At 35.1% G+C, this 17,659-nt stretch overlaps 1 protein-coding gene across 7 annotated transcripts in view; it reads right to left on the reverse strand.

The window, feature by feature from the left end:
* The window catches only part of LOC118737427 (rho GTPase-activating protein 7), a 396,184-nt gene that overhangs the window by 169,426 nt on the left and 209,099 nt on the right, over positions 1-17,659 (reverse strand). Inside the window, exon 1 of one of the 7 annotated variants that reach the window (XM_036467903.1) lies at positions 9,830-9,869. The exons of the other annotated variants lie outside the window; for them this stretch is intronic. The gene's annotated coding sequence lies outside the window, so the exon portion shown is untranslated. Of the gene's footprint in view, positions 1-9,829; positions 9,870-17,659 lie in introns of those variants that run through there. 7 annotated transcript variants of the gene reach the window in all.

The following is a 17,659-nucleotide window of genomic DNA, read 5'->3' on the forward strand; positions in this document are numbered from 1 at the left end:
TATACGCACTTGATAGAAAACCTCTCTGGTTTTCGCTGGATAAAAATAAAAAAAAAAAAACTTCTGCACGCATGCAAAGCCGAGCCAGGAAGAAACAATTTTTAACTGAACTAAATAAAGTTAAACTATTTACGAACGTTCTACGTAAAATAGTTAGAACAGTTAGAATAGTTAACAGGGCCAAATACCTAACAATTACATAATAATTAAACCTCTACTAAGAAATCTTACATATGTAGCACGAAGTTCAGTTGCCTATAGTTGCCGTTTTGCATTGCAAAAACTGCATCACTTTAAACTTGTAGGCTGAGAAAGTAGTGACTGATTTTTATTTTGCCATTACACCAAAGTGTCTCTCGTTCGCCATTGACAATTGCATAAGTACTCGTACAAGAGTCGACTAACATTTCAAGCCAAAAGAGCTAGCAAATATTCAAACACACATTCATATGTACATACATATGTATGTACATACATACAAAACGTTATAGCTACCTCATTTAGGGCCAGTAAAAATTTAAGGTGCGTGCAACTTGACACTCATTTGCGGTGGCATGAAGCGGCGCTTAGCAGCGAACGAACACTTTAGTGCATGGAAGGGCGGGCGGACGAATTTTTAATCGACGCCAACGGCAAATGTGCTCAGTGGTAGCGTCAAGAAGTGGAATGGCATTTAACTACATTAGGGTGGAAGAAAAATACATGCGGGGCAGGGAGGGGGGAGGGTGTTGTTTAAAATGCTAAGCTGTGACACCCTATGAATTTTCTAAATGGAAAGAATATCATATTATTTTGTTAAACAAAAAATTTAGTGGAATTCGTGAGAATCAATATTTTTCTGCTTCTTTTTAGGAGACTTCCAGTAACAGTACCCAATTGTTTATTTAACCATTTTTTAACCCTTTCCGCAGACTTGTCGAATATAACCGACATTTCATATGACTGCTACCAAAATGCGACTGATTAACTCCTTTTTCATATCTTTAATTTTGTACTTATGCTATTTTCTTTTGAAAGCTTTCTATTTAGTAGCAGTGTAGCATTCTAGAAACAAGTTGTAAAAAAATTAGTTTTTAAAATTTTTGTTTCAAGTGTTAGTGTTGTGACTATCCCACAGGTAAAAACTCGAAGTTCTAAAACACAGAGTACAAATATAAATGTGATAACCAGAATAACTTTTTAAAATCGTAACCATCCTTTTTACAAGCTTTTATTTAACTTACTCTGTATGTACATATATTTTTTAGGTGCAAATCTGGAAATAAATTTTTGACCAACTTCCCGCTGACTTTGAGAGTTGAAACTTTACAGTTGGCTTAGAACCCGATGACAATGCAATACTAAAGATGAATTTATCCGACAGGTGGAGCAGGAGTCAAGATATTTGAAAACCCCGTATTTATAGTCCAATTTGATTCATACTAAAACGTATAATAATTACATGGAAAAGATTAACGATACTAAAAAATTTGCCGATAGGTGGCGCAGGAGTCAAGATATTTATTGTTCGATTTCGTTCATATTTAGAAAGCTTGCTTTAAAAATATTTGTTTTTACTATTAACTTATTTGTTTATATTTCACTGAAACCATATGGAAATACAGCTGAATTTAACTTAGTAGTTTTTAATTTTTTATTTGTGGTTTTAACAGTTTTTACAAATTTGAGGTGCCCTTTTAAATAAATCCGGCAAGCTATGACATTTTAAACCTTTTTTTGTTCGCCCTAATCAACATGCATACATACCATGCGTGAGCGTGTGTGCAAAAATTGAGTGCAAAATGCATAGAAATTAAAAAAAGCTTACAAAAATTAAAAAAACAATCGCAACACGTAGTCGCTGCTGGCGTCAACTTCTACTGCGCTCGCTCGTTTCTTATTGGTTTTATTGTTGCTGCTGCACATGTGACTGTCAAATTTGAAAAATGTGCGTTTACTATTGATTGTGACATTAGTTTTCTTAGGCTATCACAAACGCACTCGTACAACAACAGAGACTTTATATGAAAAACTTTTTGGTTGTTGTGGTTGCAGCCTAGCCGTTTAAATTCACTCTGTCACTGCTGACGCGCCGTTTATCTTTTGTTGTGGCCTGCGCTCTCACAAGCGATTGATTATTGGCATACGTATGCGTAGATGCGACGCCGTCGGCCAGGTAAGGCACAGTCGCCACAACTACAATAACAACACAAAAAAAATGCTTTCCTGCGCACACACATTTAGCTGCTTGCCGCTACATTAGAGTGCGAGAAATGTAAGCTGTGATCACGCGCGTTCACATTGCCGCTCAACGCTCGATATGAGACGACAGCATGATAAATTGCCAATTGCAAAATTGGCACGAAATTTAAATATTGTGGCGTTTGTTGTTGCATATTATGCGCCATATGTGTTGTTGTTGTGGTTCCTGGCGTGATTGCTTTATTTACATCGGATTATGCATATTAGAGCGTGTGTGTGTGTGTGTGTGTGTGAATATCGTCATTTGTTCTGGCGTCAAATGACTGCCAAATAGAAATGATTTTGTTTGTACCTTTGGCTATTGGCTGTAGATGTGGGATCGGAGTAGCGCGCACACGCACACGCACACGCACACGCCCAAGCTCATTCAAAGTGAACAGAAAATTAAGAAAATATTGTGAAATTTTTTTCGAAATACCCCTGAAAAGATTTGCAAGCGGGTTTTTAATGTTGATATTTTAATATTATTTTAAGATTATTTGAATACATATTACAATATATTTATTGATTACAATCATTTCACATTTTTCGGTGTATGGCATACATGCTATGCATTTTAATTTTGCATTTGCATTTGCCAGAAAACAAGCAAAACATACTTAAGAAATTATGAAAAATTAATGAATGCGCCCAAGCAAATACTCGGCGTACTTCTCGGCAACCTAAAAGCATTTTTGCGTTGTCCATGCAAATGTAGTTTGGAATATTAAGAAAGGCTTTATAACTAGAAATGGTTTGCCAGGCATAGCGGCGGATGATGGTATAAAAGGTATTTCCCATCTTTCTTATTCTTTTAGGATATTGCAGCGAAAGCTTTAAGGCTACCTAAACGTCATTGTGGAGGGTTGATAACCCGTATTACCTCTGGACGGCCAAGTGATCAGAAAAGAAAGTATCTGACATCAGACCCGTTGGGAAAACTCCTCCTACGACTTCACCATTGCAGTTTAGAAGGGGGTGTTTTAATACATGGACGCCATATTATGCATACATATGTATGCGCCATATTAAAACAAAAATTTGTTAGATAATAATTTGTATTTTAATTGGAATTTCTTAAACATAAATAAATAAACATAAGTGGTAAACATTATCACTTTTAAATTGGGGTGCTAATGATATGGCCGATACTGTTCGAAAAAATCACGATAAAGAGTTAAGTCCGAATTTTAATGCTCTACAGCTAGGGTTGTTCGGAAAATATATACACATGTTTTTATACCTTTCATGAGCATGAAATGGTATTATAACTTTGGTCCGATGTTTGTAAGTACCAGAATAAAAAGAGATAGACCCATTAAAATGTATACTTAAATGATCAGAACGCCGAGCTTAGTCGATTTAGCCATGTCTGTCTGTCCGTCTGTTTGTATGCAATCCAGACTCTCAGTTTTCCAGATATCCGGATAAAATTTGGTAGGTGGTCGTATTTTTATAATGTATTAATCATTTGTCGGAACCGGAAGAATCGGACCACTATAACATATAGCTCCCATACAACTGATTGTTCAGATATGAGATTTTTCGTTATAACTTCTCCATTTATTTAGTTAGGACGGAATACTTACAATGAAAATAACAAGGATCGGGTGACTTAAACATATATGTATCTTCCATACATCTGATTGTTCAGATATGGGATTTTACTGTAAAACTCCTTTATTTGAACAGCTAAAACCGATAAATTTCGTAAGATATTTTATAAATAATAATTCTAAGTCTACTGAGAAAATCGTCAAAATCTATGCTGTATAAGCTTTATCTCCTATAGCACTGATTGTTCAGATACCAGTTTTTGCGATATATCTCCTCTATGTAGGAAACTAAACCCAAAAAAATTGTGTTACCGGTTTACATACCGATCACACAGCAGTGAAAATCACTTAGATTGGTGCAATATAAGGTATATCTTCCATACCTCTGATTGCTTAGATGCGATTTTTTATATAAGTATGTAACTCCTCTATCGATGTATGCAGATGTATTCAAAAGCAGTAATCTGTCAAAGTAAAATTTGCAGATGTTCATGAAAGGTATGAAGCCTTCGGCATAGCCGAAGACAGCGCTGCTCTTACTTGTTAAGTTTAATTAGTTTTTGTGAACTTTTTTTAAATGAAAATTATTTACAATAAATAAATAAATAAAAGTTAGTTGCCAACAGCATCATTTGGAATTTGGCTGCTATTATTCTGAACGTCACTGTATGTTGAAATATATGTATGCATTCGTGCAACAGCATTGAAGTGAGATCCCTCCAAGCGCAACAAGTATGCAGAAGCACTCCACCACAAATTAGGAATTCACATTTATAAAATCGAACGAAAAAAAATAAACAAAGACAATATTAATGCACGCGCTGATTTGCTTGATTCGAGCAGAGTACGGCCGCCAATAAAACACATTAATTGCAATTAAACATTGAAATATCATTTGTAATTAGTGTGAATCGCCATCGCATTGCGGACTGCAAGTTGTAACATGCAGCGCAGTGACGTGCGAGTGCAACAAACTCTGCGCCCATGGCCACCAACTCGCTTAACTCTTCACTTCAATTAACACTAAAAATATAGTCGCAATTGTTCCGTTTCAGCGCCGCTGTAGCAGCAGCAGCTGGTCGATAAAGTACATAGCGCCCCCTCGCCAGGTGAACGCTCAGCACAAACGCTTTGCTTGGCCATTCATTATTTGGACTGATTGACTAATAGCCGCATGGGTACTCTGCAACTATTTTCATTGCTAATGAGTCAGACAATTGGATACCGCAAGGTGTGCAACGATGCATTCCAGATGCGCTAGGCGTTTTACAAATGTACATACATATGTGCCAGCGTACAAACACGCATACACATATATGTATACAATTAGTAAGTATTTTTATTAAAGTTGTATTTGATATTCGTTGTGGCGATTGGGTGGCATTCGGACCGTTGCGTTACTCGTGCGCGAGGTGCGTCGTTGACTAATGCATTGTTGCTGCGGTTGCGCTGCGTGGTTTCGCGCCGTCGCTAAGCTGCAACGATAATGAGGTGCCAAAGTAAACACATTTTCGAAATTTGTATTTTTTATTTTTTTTGTTTCTTTTTTATTCTTTCCATTCACACAAATATATTCTCCGTTGAATTGTTGTTTGTACTTCAACCAACTCGCTTTCAGCTCTACTTTTTTACTCTATTCTAAAGTGTTTGTGTGTTGCATTTTAAGCTTTTGCTGTGCTTTTGCGGCGCTTTCCTTGCCTTATAGTTATATATGGTGGCACCTGTATTTGTAATGAGTATTTTCTTTCTTTAAGTAAATATGTAATCAGCCTCAAAAGTCTTCTTGGCCTGTGAAATTCTGTTAAATTTTTATTTATTTATGGAAATCCAAATCTATTCAAAATTAGACTTTTGTATAAATAAAGTATGCGTTGTTGTTGCAAGAAATATCCCATAGTCTAGATTGTTTGTTGGACATATGTAGCTTAGAGTGCATTGAACTTTTTATTTTAAACGCATAACCAGGGCTGCCAAAACAACGCAAAATGTTCCAAAAATCGTTCGTTATGGAGAACACTTTTCCCAGATGACCGTCATGCAAAATCTGATTTGCCCCTACGAATAAATTCCCAGTTTGGTCAGGTGATAGTTCTGCCTGCAGTGTCCTGACAGTATTCCTGTAATGATTCTTAAGTTACTCTTGGATATGCTCATACATTCCTTAATGAGTTTTGGGCTATACATATTTATGTTCTTTTCTTTCAGACGAACCACGGCAGAGATTATTCGTTGGAAGAGGTTAATACTCCATTTTTCGCAAGTGTAGCGGCGATTTCAATACCAATATATCCCGGAGCCCAACGAATCCAAACTCAATTGGTTAGATCAACAGAATTCAGCTTACCCAGGCACTCAATGACCAGTTTAAATGTTACTTGATGAAATCAGAATGCTTTAATAACCCCGCTTGTCTCTCAGTCAAGTTTGCAATGTTCTGATTCAGGTAGTTTCGTTTAATATTAAAGTCTGCGCAACTTTCTTTAGCGTACTTTTCAGTCCGAGATGCGGCGCTTGATATAGCTCAGGGGTCCATGAACCTCTTTTTTCCAATACGTTGCCATGAATGCTGCTGTACCCCGCAGCTCAGAAAAGTCGAGCGGTAATCTTACTACCATACCAATGATGGTAAAGCAGGTGCAATTGTACTTTTTTCAGAAATATTTTTTTAAATTGAAAGTACATTTGGTACAAGAATTACATTTTAGGTACATTTCATTGCCTTTTCTTCTTATACATAGCTGATTGCTCGTAGCTGATGTATTTTATCACGTACCGCATCAAAGCAGCGAAGAATTCAGAGCAAAGTGAGTAACTTTTTCTAGAAAATGGTTTTTTCTCGAACTGCTGGAAAATATTACTTCCAACGTCGTTTTTTTATAGCCAAATTTGTTTAATGTGAGTCCAAATATTGATATGGAATCGACAGGGGAGGCTATCCTTCTGCTATAAAAAATTTATACATATAAAGACACATATCGTCGCCTTAATTCACAGGGGCCCTAGCCAACAAAAATTTGTTATTTTCAGGAGAAGCAAAAAACATTATAAGAAGAATATCGAAACCTGTTGGGGCTTTTTAAAATGTTGGTTTGAGCTTTTGTGAATTAAGAAGAGCTGGGTAATTTTTGATATAGATCAATTACGATTGTTTAATTGTAATCCTTAAATTATATACAAATACGATGACTTTAGTTGTAATCATAAATGTTGTAATAAAAAATCACTAATTTGTTTGCAGTTCGCTTCCTAATTTCATTGACAGTCCCATCAAAAAACTAAGAGATAAATTCTTTTATGGCTTAATAGAAAGTTTTGTAATTGAAAGCTTTGATGAAACTGGTTGTAATTTCTGACTTGGACTACAAATTTCATAAATTATTTTTCTGTAAAAAGAAAACCATGGAAAAAACATGGAACAAACAACAAACAGCGGTACAAGCGAAAACACATAAACACACGGGAGCGCTACAAAGTTTATTTTGGAAGCACAAATCGGAGCAAAACAATAAACAAACATTGTCGGAGTAATGCGCTAATATTGAGAGAATGCAAACAAATTTCTGCTGCCGACATGCATAAATCGAGCTGCCAGCCAAACTTGGTGGTTATATACAGTATCGGTCATATCTATAGCACGCCATTTCAAAGTGATATTGTGTGCCACTTATGTTTATTTATTTATTTTTAAGAATTTTCAATTAAAATCTAGTTCATTCTCAGACAAACCCCATATACACCCAAGTTTAACAATTTGTAGAAAACTTCAAAAAAGTGCAAGAAAATTTCACCTAAATTTCAAACTTTTTTCTCGGAAGTGTTAGAATTTTTTTGAGTAAACAGTTTTTTAGCCCCTGCAATTTTAGTCTGATAATGTGCAAATTTCAAGTGGGTACGAATTACCGTTAATTTTTTAGAATTTTTTTTGTCGCATTGGCTTCCATATAATGAATAAACTCAATTTATTTGTATATGGAAGAAAACCGCAACACCTTTGGCGAAAAAAATTCTAAAAAATCAACGGCAACCTTTAGCCACTTGAAACTTGCACATTATCAGACTAAAATTGATTGGGCTATAAAACTGTGTATCCAGAAAAATTCTAATACTTCCGAGAAAAAAGTTTGAAATTTATATGAAAGTTTGTTGCATTTTTTTGTAGTATTCTACAAATTGTTAAACTTGGGTTTATATGGGTTTTGTTAGAGAAAGAACTATATTTTAATTGAAAATTCTTAAAAATAAATAAATAAACATAAGTGGCATACAATATCACTTTGAAATGACGTGCTATAGATATGACCGATACTGTACATGCATGCAGGCCATAAGAAAACATTCCTCTGATTTATGTATTTGTTTATGGAAGTCGCGGAAACGCAAAAACACAAAACCATATCATATCGACGGCTCTCCGAAAATTCTGAGGCAGCATGGCAAGCACTCCAAATATTAGCATAAGCGGCGCGCGGCAGGAGCAAAAACTAATAATAATTTCGGCGAGCTATAAAACCACAAACTGCGTTGTTATTTCTCAAGCCAACGGCCAGCGATGGTGCGTCGTCTGCGAGGCGTGTCTGCGAAGATGCTGCCGCTGGGCGGATTGTTTGCATCTGCATGTCTGCGGCCAATATTTCTTACCAATTTGCTGATTTCAGCATTGCCACAGCCACAGTTTTTGGCCGCCTGCCCGTTACATTGTATGCGTTGCATGTGCGCGCACTCCTGCCGTTCTTGTAAGGCCGATGCGCGCGGTTATTGGTTTTTATGTAATATTCTGCTTTTGATTTTCAAATGCGATCGCCGCAATTATCACCCAATCGATTTCATACTAATCAACTTATGTGTGCGAGTGTGTGTGTGTGTGTGTAAGTAAATGCGTGCGCGCGTCAGTTTGGCCGCAATTAAAGGTTTTCAAATGCCGCGCGGCTAACGATATGCAGGCAAGTACATACATGCACATGTAGATGCATACCTTCAGCACGTTAGCAAATGCCAAATAGAGCTCATGCTGTTCGGAACTTGGGTTGGCGGTGTCATCAACTGGCAGTAGCGCGCCGCCATCCGCCAGCCGCCAGCCTTCAGCAGCAAAACAAGCTAAACGGGCAGTCAGCATGCAAGCGCGCACTGTTAGCGCTGATTACACTGCAATTGCTTTTGCCGAGGCGGCTCCAATTGAACGCTGCCAAATAAACGAACGCATGCAAGAGCGAATTAAAAATTGAAATGCATTAATACCGCATAAATAAAATGCTTTTATGAGCATTTCAACAATTGTGACGGTGGCGATTGCGATGATGGCGGCAGCGGTTGCAACTTGAGCGGCAGTCGATTGCCGCTTTGAATGCACGCATTTGTGCATGCAACATTGAAATTGCCGCACGCGGCACGCAATCATTGTGCAACTGCCACAAGTTGGTATCACAGTACGATAGGCGTGTGACGATCGCACCACAGCCGCTGTCAACTGATCGAGCGCGCGTCGCACGATGCGCACGAGCGCATGGCTTGGGTGTTGTCGCTTGCGCTTGCCACAATTGCAAAATAATTGCGTGCGTCGACGCTTTTTTTTCTTCTCGTCGCTGCTCGTTGCCGGTTTGGTGAATCATCACGTTTCGTCTGTAAATGCCGTTTTTTGCTAAGCTTTTATTTTTTCGGCTTTGGTTTTGCTTTTGAACTGCAAAACGTTCGCTTTAGCTGTGTTGTGTGTCGTGTCTGCTCTTTCATGTGGCTGGCTGGTTGAAATATGAGCGAAGACAATTGCGCGCGTGGGCGTTTAAGTGGTTTCTTAAATAAGCGCATCTCGCTGATAGAATTGGAAGTGGTGGGTATTAAGCTATTAAGCATTGCACCATTGTTTGAGTTTCGGCGCAGCGAAATTGTAGGGAGTGGATGAAATGATGGTTTAATGAAGTAAAAATTTTGCGCGCGCGCTTGCTTCTTTAACCCACGTAGCATACAAATTAAACGAATTAAAACCAAAAAAACAACATTTAAGAAATTTAAAAAATTTGTTTTATAGCTAGACAGAAAGTAAATTTATAAGTAAGACTTACATTTTTAGAATGTTTGGTACGGTTTTAAAACGCCTTTGTGTTATCCGTATAGCCTTACCTGAAAAAATTTAAAATATAAAAAAATTAGTAGATGTAAAAATCTTAACAGAAAATAAGTTTTAAAAACCAACATACTAAAACATTTTTAATCTAATTACAATTCGAGCCAAGATGTGTGAAATCTATTTTAAAAATGCAATTTCTGTGCCTTGGAAATTTGTCAAACTAAATCTCAAACCAAGTTTTTTGTAATCACGTTTGTTAGTCAGGCTCAAAATGTAGAACGCGTTTTAGAGTTGTTTACTTCACAGGCACACATGAAGAGCTGTTTGGGAGCCTTAAATGTACACTGCCGCAACAAAGTATTGGCACAGCAAATTTTTCACAACGTATGCAACAAATTGTTTTCAAAACTTTCAACTTTTTAATCAGACTTTTTTTTAAATTTTTTTAAGTATGCAGTTTTGCAGTCCATTAAATTCTAGTTAAAAAAATGCAAGTTCGGAGTTAGTCAAAAATCGCGTTGATTTTTTTAGATTTTTTTTTTTTTTTGTTGAAGGTGTTTTGCATTTTTTTATATAAAGTATTTTCGAAAAAAAAGTTTTGTATGGGAGAGACTGCGGAAAAAAGTTGAAATTTTTCATGAAAATTAGGAATTATATTTTTATGTTTTTTTTTTTTGTAGAATGAATCAAATTTTTATATGAAATTAGCGGAAAAATATTAGAATGGAAATTGTTGCATATATTCTGAAAAATTTGCCGTACCTATACTTTATTCGGGCAGTGTACATATTTTTATGCATAGGTTGGCACAGGTAGTAAGTTCACTAGGCATCACCGACTTTTTTATATCTTTGAAGGACTTTGGCAGGACTTGGATTTAACCCAATTCTTTCCAGTTTGTTAATAAATTTCGATAATTTGATACATATCGATAAGTCGATGAATGTCCAAAAAAGCTTAAATCCGATAACTCTACAAAATTCGATAACTCGATTAATTTCGATAAATTTCGATAACTGTGCGTTTCTAGGACTCAATAAAGTTCCATAACTCAAAAATAGTTATATCTCGGTATAAACCGAAAACTCGCTACACTTTTGATACCTTTAACAAATTTCGATAACTCGGTAAATTTTCATACATCCATATTTTTCGAAAGCCATCGACAAATTTCGATAACACTTTATGCTTTGGTAAAACTCAATAAGCACTGATAACTCTATAGCCTTATATAAGATTGAAATTTCGAAAACTCTTTATATTTAGAAGATTCCAAAAACTTCGATTCGATAAATTGACAAATTTCAGTAAATCAATAAATATCGATAAGTTCAAAATACGCGGTGCATGATAATAACTCGATAAATTTCCTTAACTCTATAAATAATGATAATTCAATAAATATCAATAACTTGATAAATTTCACTAACTTGACAAATTTCGATAGTGCTATAAATAACTATCCGTAATTTTCGACAACTAAGTTTCTGTGTCTATAAATTTCGACAACTCAATAAACATTGATCTATTTGAATAATTCGAACGTAACGATAACTCAATAAACATGAATAACTTCGATGATTCGATAAATTTCGCTATCTTCATGACTTTCGATAACTGAATTTTTTATGACTGAACTTAATTATTTCGAGTCTCATCGAAAAATTTCAATAAATTCGCTTACAATTTCCGTTACCCCAATTTTTAAGTATTAACATTTTCGTCTTTATCTTCAACTCTGCCCTCACTTTTTTGTCTTAAATATTAGTTTTTAACATTTATTATGTTCTTATCTGACTAAGTTGCGTCGAGCAGGTAATAAATGCGATCTACTAGGTAGTTTAGTAAAATTTCCAAATAACTATTTATATTTCGATTAATATATTGTAACACACAATTACACGCATTCGCATAAGGTTCTTCATCTTCATCGAGAGAAAGCAAGGTTCAAGTAAGCCGAGCAATATTTTCCTATAAGGATAGCCGGAAATGTGACGCAAAATTTTATAATTAAATGAAAAATTGTATATTTTTATACACAATTCCAATTTAAGTGAAGTTAAAAAAACTCGAAATTTTATGGCCGAAGAAAGGCAGGCGGGAAAAAACAGAAGCTTGTGCAAGCACTTTACGCAAAAGAAGATGATTGCACTTGTGAGACTGTTGTCTAATTAAGGCGAAAAAAATAATGACAAAGCCGTAAAACAAATAAGTAGATTTACGAGCAAACACGCATACACATGCACTTACATCAATACATACACACACACACTTGCTTGCTTGCATACTTCCACGCTATAGCAATTGAAAAAATATCACTGGCGCAAGTGCGGATTATTGAATGCCCCCTACCACCATTCAGGGATCAATAAAAAAAGGGCGAATACTTATTTACTATAAGCACTTAAATTGAATCATTAACTTTATTTATAAGCGTTGAAAGCGCAAAACTTCCGCATATTTTGGCGAAATGCGATGCTAACTGTGAGTGGCGATCGGCACGACTGTAGAAAGTTTCAACGAACATATGGCGATAATTTATTTTCATTTCTTTAGTTTGGCAGAAGTGTCTTTAATTTAATGTATGTACGTATTTTTGTTTTCAGCTTTTTTTCTGAATTTTTATTTTATTTTATTTTTCAATAAAATTACATTTTAGGTCACAGTTGCTGCGCAAGCGCGCACAATTCGTTAAATGTTTTTATGATTTTTACGATACGCCACAACAATGTTCTACTCGAATTCGCAATTAATTGACTATGCGAAAATATGCGAAGATTTATGGACAATAAATGCAATAAATAAACAATAAAGTTAAGTGGGATGGGCATTTTGTCGCAAGAGCATTGAAGAGTTGAAAATGAGCGAGCAGAAAATGCCTCTATCAATTATAATTTCACTTACATATGTACTTATTATTACAATTTCAAACATGATTTACATACAGTGGTGGCCATATATGTATATAGGGACAATACTTCTTTACAAGTTTAGAAAATTTATTTATTTTTGTTTATTTTTAATTTATTATTTTTTTTTACAAAAATCTAGTTTGTACTACAACAAAAACTAAGTATCCTAAAGTTTCAACCCTTGTAAAAGATTTATAAAAATTCGTAAAATTTCAAAAAAATAGCCATCAAAATTTCAAACTTTTTGATCAGAATTTCTAAGAACAACTCGGGTAAATATGCAGTTCTCTAGACCACATTTTTTTATAATATTGTGCATGTTACAAGTGGCTAAGAACTCGCGTTAAATTTCAAAATGTTTTATTAAGGTTTGCTCAATTTTCCCATATCAAAAAAAAAAAACTTTCCAACTTTGTATGTGTATGGTATTATTTAGGGAACTTTTCGAAAATACAATTAAAATCCTCTCTCATTATAAAATATGATTTAATAGTAATTTATGATAACTTTACTTATATTATTTTGAGCAGGAAACACGGACTATTTATTTTTATGTATTTTGATAACAAAACTTATGGCGGCGACACTTTTCGACATTCTTCGAGACTTTTCAAGATTTTATCGCAGGTTTTCTGGGTTCTTTGTAATTGTTTAAAAGTTCTTTGGACTTTTTTTCAAATAAGAAAAGCAGTTACTCGTGGTACCCCTCAAGAAGAAGTTCATAACTTCTTTGTTGTTGGAACCTCGTGCGAAGCAAATTTAAGTTTTTTAAATACGCAGATTTCATCAACCTAGTCGTAGGGCAGTTCATCTCGAAGGACAGTAAGATATAATACTCTATACCGAACGACTGGCTAAGGTGCGCAGAAAGTACGCTTTGGAGGTTAACCCCCTCCAAAAAAACTGTACTAGCTCCGTTGACAAAGCGATATAAGAAAGATAAATTTCCAACTCCATCGCTTAATGACGTAAATCTTAAATTGCAAAGGAAGGCGAAGGTTTTAAGGGATATTCCCGACTTTAATCTCTCCGGGAACAAGAAATGCTTAAGAGCGGTGTAGGAAAACGCAAACAACGCTCAACTACGGAGCGATAGTTATATCTATTCTCACCTATGATGCATTGATATGGTGGAAGCCGATAAGCATGTCTATATACGATGGAAGTAGCCGCTCCTCCATTCTGTGTAGATCACAGAAGTTGACCTTAATGGCAACTTTGAAATACGCTTTCATGACTGGGTACCCAAATGATGAGATACGAATCTTCGTAGATGGCTCCAAATGGCCTAAATATAAAATCCCAGATTATTGCAGCGTTGCAATTAAAATGGCGGCGGAGCTGGTAGACATAATCGACTTAGCGCCACAAAAGCTCGCATTCTTTGTGAATAGTGAAGTTGCTATTAGGACCATTGGGTCGGCAATGACTAATGCATTATGCGTTCATGAATTCGAAATGCCCTTATTGTCTCTTCAACTGAATATAGTAAGTTTTCGCTCTCAAAACCGAACGGCGACAAAGTAATACTTTGGTTGTTATCCTTTTATTTGCTATCTCACTCTTCTATCTCTTGAAGCGATATATGCTTAATAAACGAGTGGCATTATAGTAAATTGTTGTATATCTTTTAAATCATTTGTGGCGGAGCAGAAGAATATCGCAGTAAATGAATGTAAGACATTTCAATTGTTGTACAGTGGCAAGTGGCAAGTATTGAGGCAAGAGAAAGTAAAAGTAAAAGCAGACAGAATAAATTGAGCAGATAAGAGGATAGGACATATTTTAAATACATATTTACGTAATTTTAAGATGCTTGCAATACGACTAAACTTTCAGTAATTACAACATCTCTCCGACGACTCCTTCACTTCTTTTGCTCATTCGTTTTTTTTTTTGCTTTTTAACCCAAACTTCATTATTGTCTTGGATTGTCTTGGTTTGTACTTCCCTTCTCCCTCTTTTAATATATTTTCCCTCTTTTTTACTCTATTCCATACATAACGGCAATTGTCAACTGTCAGTGTCATTTTTAATTAGTTTGTTTACTTTTCTGCAATCAGCTTTTTACCCGCATATGAGTGACTTTTGTGGCTTCCAGGCTGCAGTCACTCCGAGCGCTGCTGCATTGTTTGCTTGACTGGCTAGGGCTGCCTCGCTGACTCTCTGACAGACAGCGTGAGTGACGTGCGGTGCTTGCTTGTCTTGTATGTAATGTTTTTTATTTTATCAATTTTATTATTATTTTCTTTTATTTTCGAGTACTTCACATCGCTTGATTAATTTATATATAGTGTTATTTTTTCTCAAATGAACTCTTCAATAGCTTTCGTGGCAGTCGCGCTCGTTGAAGAAATCATTTAAATTTCTTTTGTGCTGTCATTTTTCAAAGTTTTTTTTATAATTTTTTTTTTAATTAATAAGTATTAAGTTTTTTCGTTGTAGTTTTCGATTACTCATACGTTTTTGTATTTGTTACTCATTACTGATAATGGAGTAAATATTTTCCATTGTCCACTTGCATATCAACCTCACTTTCAGTTGGGCACATATATATATGAATGTATATATGCATACGTACATTTGTTGCACAAACCACCGACCGATCTAAACTCTGTGATCGTAGGACTTTTAAGAAATGGGAGGTCATAATTGCTATTTTAACTTAATATTTTTCGTGGCTACTGCTGATCTTAGTTATAAATATTATTAAAAGTTTTAGTCAGCCATGGCTTCATCTAAAGAATATTTAATGTTTTTCATCCAAAATTTTAACCAACCTTATTAAATCTTAAAGGTTCCATTTCACCGGAATGGCGTGATGAAACCATTTCCGACCTTTTTTTTAATGGCCCTAATCCGTTTGCACCGTCCATTTAAAGCTCAGTCAAGGTCACTCCGTGCCGTATTCCACAAATTTTAACTCTTTTAAACGAAGGACAAATTTTGCGACTGCGCCCGTTAAAAGTGGCTGAGATGGCTGCAAGTAAAGAATCATATTCAGCCATCTGCTTGTGCGCCGCTCACAGGGCCTGATATACTGAGGCATGCATTATTCCCGTTATGTCTTGATTGCTAGATTTATCGAGTGATCTCCGCCAGACTAGAGCTCCATTGCTTATAGTCAATCTGCGGAGGCAGTCCCCAGTTTTTTCGAAGCTATTGTACGCTGATATGCCATTATTTGCTCTTCTCTCGCGCTACGCCTCAGCGTAAGTTTATAGTCAAAGATCAAATCTAAGATGTGAGGAGGTTACCAATTCATCCGAATATTTTAATTTTTTTTTTTTTAATGTACGATACCGCATAACTGAGAACCACGGTAACCGATTTGATTTCAATAATTTTTTTAAAGGAAATGTGGTACCTCAGAGATGATCCCGTACTAAATTGGCTTAGATCTTAATGAAGAAATTAACGGTAATCTTAAACTGTTGTATGAAAATTGAAGTTGGTTCTGTATTTCTCTTAAAAATTTATTGTTTTTGATTTCTATCAGACCAAATTTTCTAAAAATGTATATTCTTTTCTGGGAAATTTGGTTAAGATTAAATACATATGTTAGTGCTGAGGCTTCAACTGAAAATCTAAAAAAAAATGTATATCCTGCTTAATAAAGCTTTTTTTGTTTAATTGCTGCGCGAGGTTTGCTTCACCATTTTTTTGAGAGATCTATTAATCAAAGTAAACGAGTAAGCCATTTAAGCGCGGTCCGGTTAGCCGGGGGATACTGTAATTGATATTGAAATTTAAATTATTCTTAGCAGTTCGTTCTCGTCTCATCTTCGCTCCACGCAGCAATAACCATTTTTTGATTGGAAAACCGGTAAAGCTCTACCTTTTATACATTTTTCTTTACTTACAAGTTTTTATCTACATAGCTCCTCTGATCGCTATCTTTAATTTTGTCAGAGTGACCTAGTAACTTTATACTTTCTTGATTGTATACAAATATTTCTTCAAATTAATTTTATCGAAGCAGCGCTGTGTAGCTTTTCTTTACATTTACCTTCCGTTTGAGTGCTTTTTTATTTATTTGTTTATTTCTAAATATTAATTTGTCTTTCGATTTGTTGCTGGTTGATTACAGTCAGCGCTGCGGTTGAATTATATTTTCATTTTTGATGCTTCTTGTTACACTTTTGTGGTTACAATCAAACAGAGGAAGAAATATGGTGGCGTTTGTTATTAAATGCCGTAGAAGCTTTGTTTGCTTTGCTTTACTTTCTATGTTTGTTGATATACCTTATCTGTTGTATTAATCATTTTTCTAATTTTCGGTTTGAAGTTTTGATTTGCTTGTTACATGCAAGTCGTTTACAATTACTTTTGATATTTCTGAGATTTGATTTTTTTTGGAACTTAAATTTTTTAGATTACAATTAGACAGCAGCAAATTAACGAAAAACACTGCACTCGCAGAGCAGTAATGTTTATTTCATATGTAGCTACGTGCACATAAATATCTGTGGCATTTTATTAAAGCAGCTTAACTCGAGTTAAACAATTTTCTCTTTAAAGCAATATTTCAATGGTTTCCCAAACAATATCTTAACGATTTACCAGCCACAGCTGTAGTGAAGGATGCCCTCTTATCAAGTTATCTGGTTATAAATTATTATTCTTTTGTGTATGTTATTGTTCTAAACTGCATAAAAAATATAACCACTTAACCAGATAACCTGATAAGCAGGTAAGTGTGAACAACCCAATTAAAATTTTCAAGCGAAACTATTTTTTTTTGTATTCAAAGTCAAACCTTCTAAAGTCGCTTAAGTTTTTTTAATAAACTACCGCAGATACTTATGCTTTAAGTATTTTTTGTTTTTCTTGTAAAAAAGTACTTTTCATTAAAGTTTTTCTAAATACTATTTCGATCATTAGATTTATTGGACGAGTCTTAATATGAAAAA

Source organism: Rhagoletis pomonella, unplaced genomic scaffold, assembly GCF_013731165.1.
Source record: "Rhagoletis pomonella isolate Grant_MI unplaced genomic scaffold, Rhpom_1.0 Rhpom_scaffold_00004, whole genome shotgun sequence".
NCBI classification, from domain to species: Eukaryota; Metazoa; Arthropoda; class Insecta; order Diptera; family Tephritidae; genus Rhagoletis; species Rhagoletis pomonella.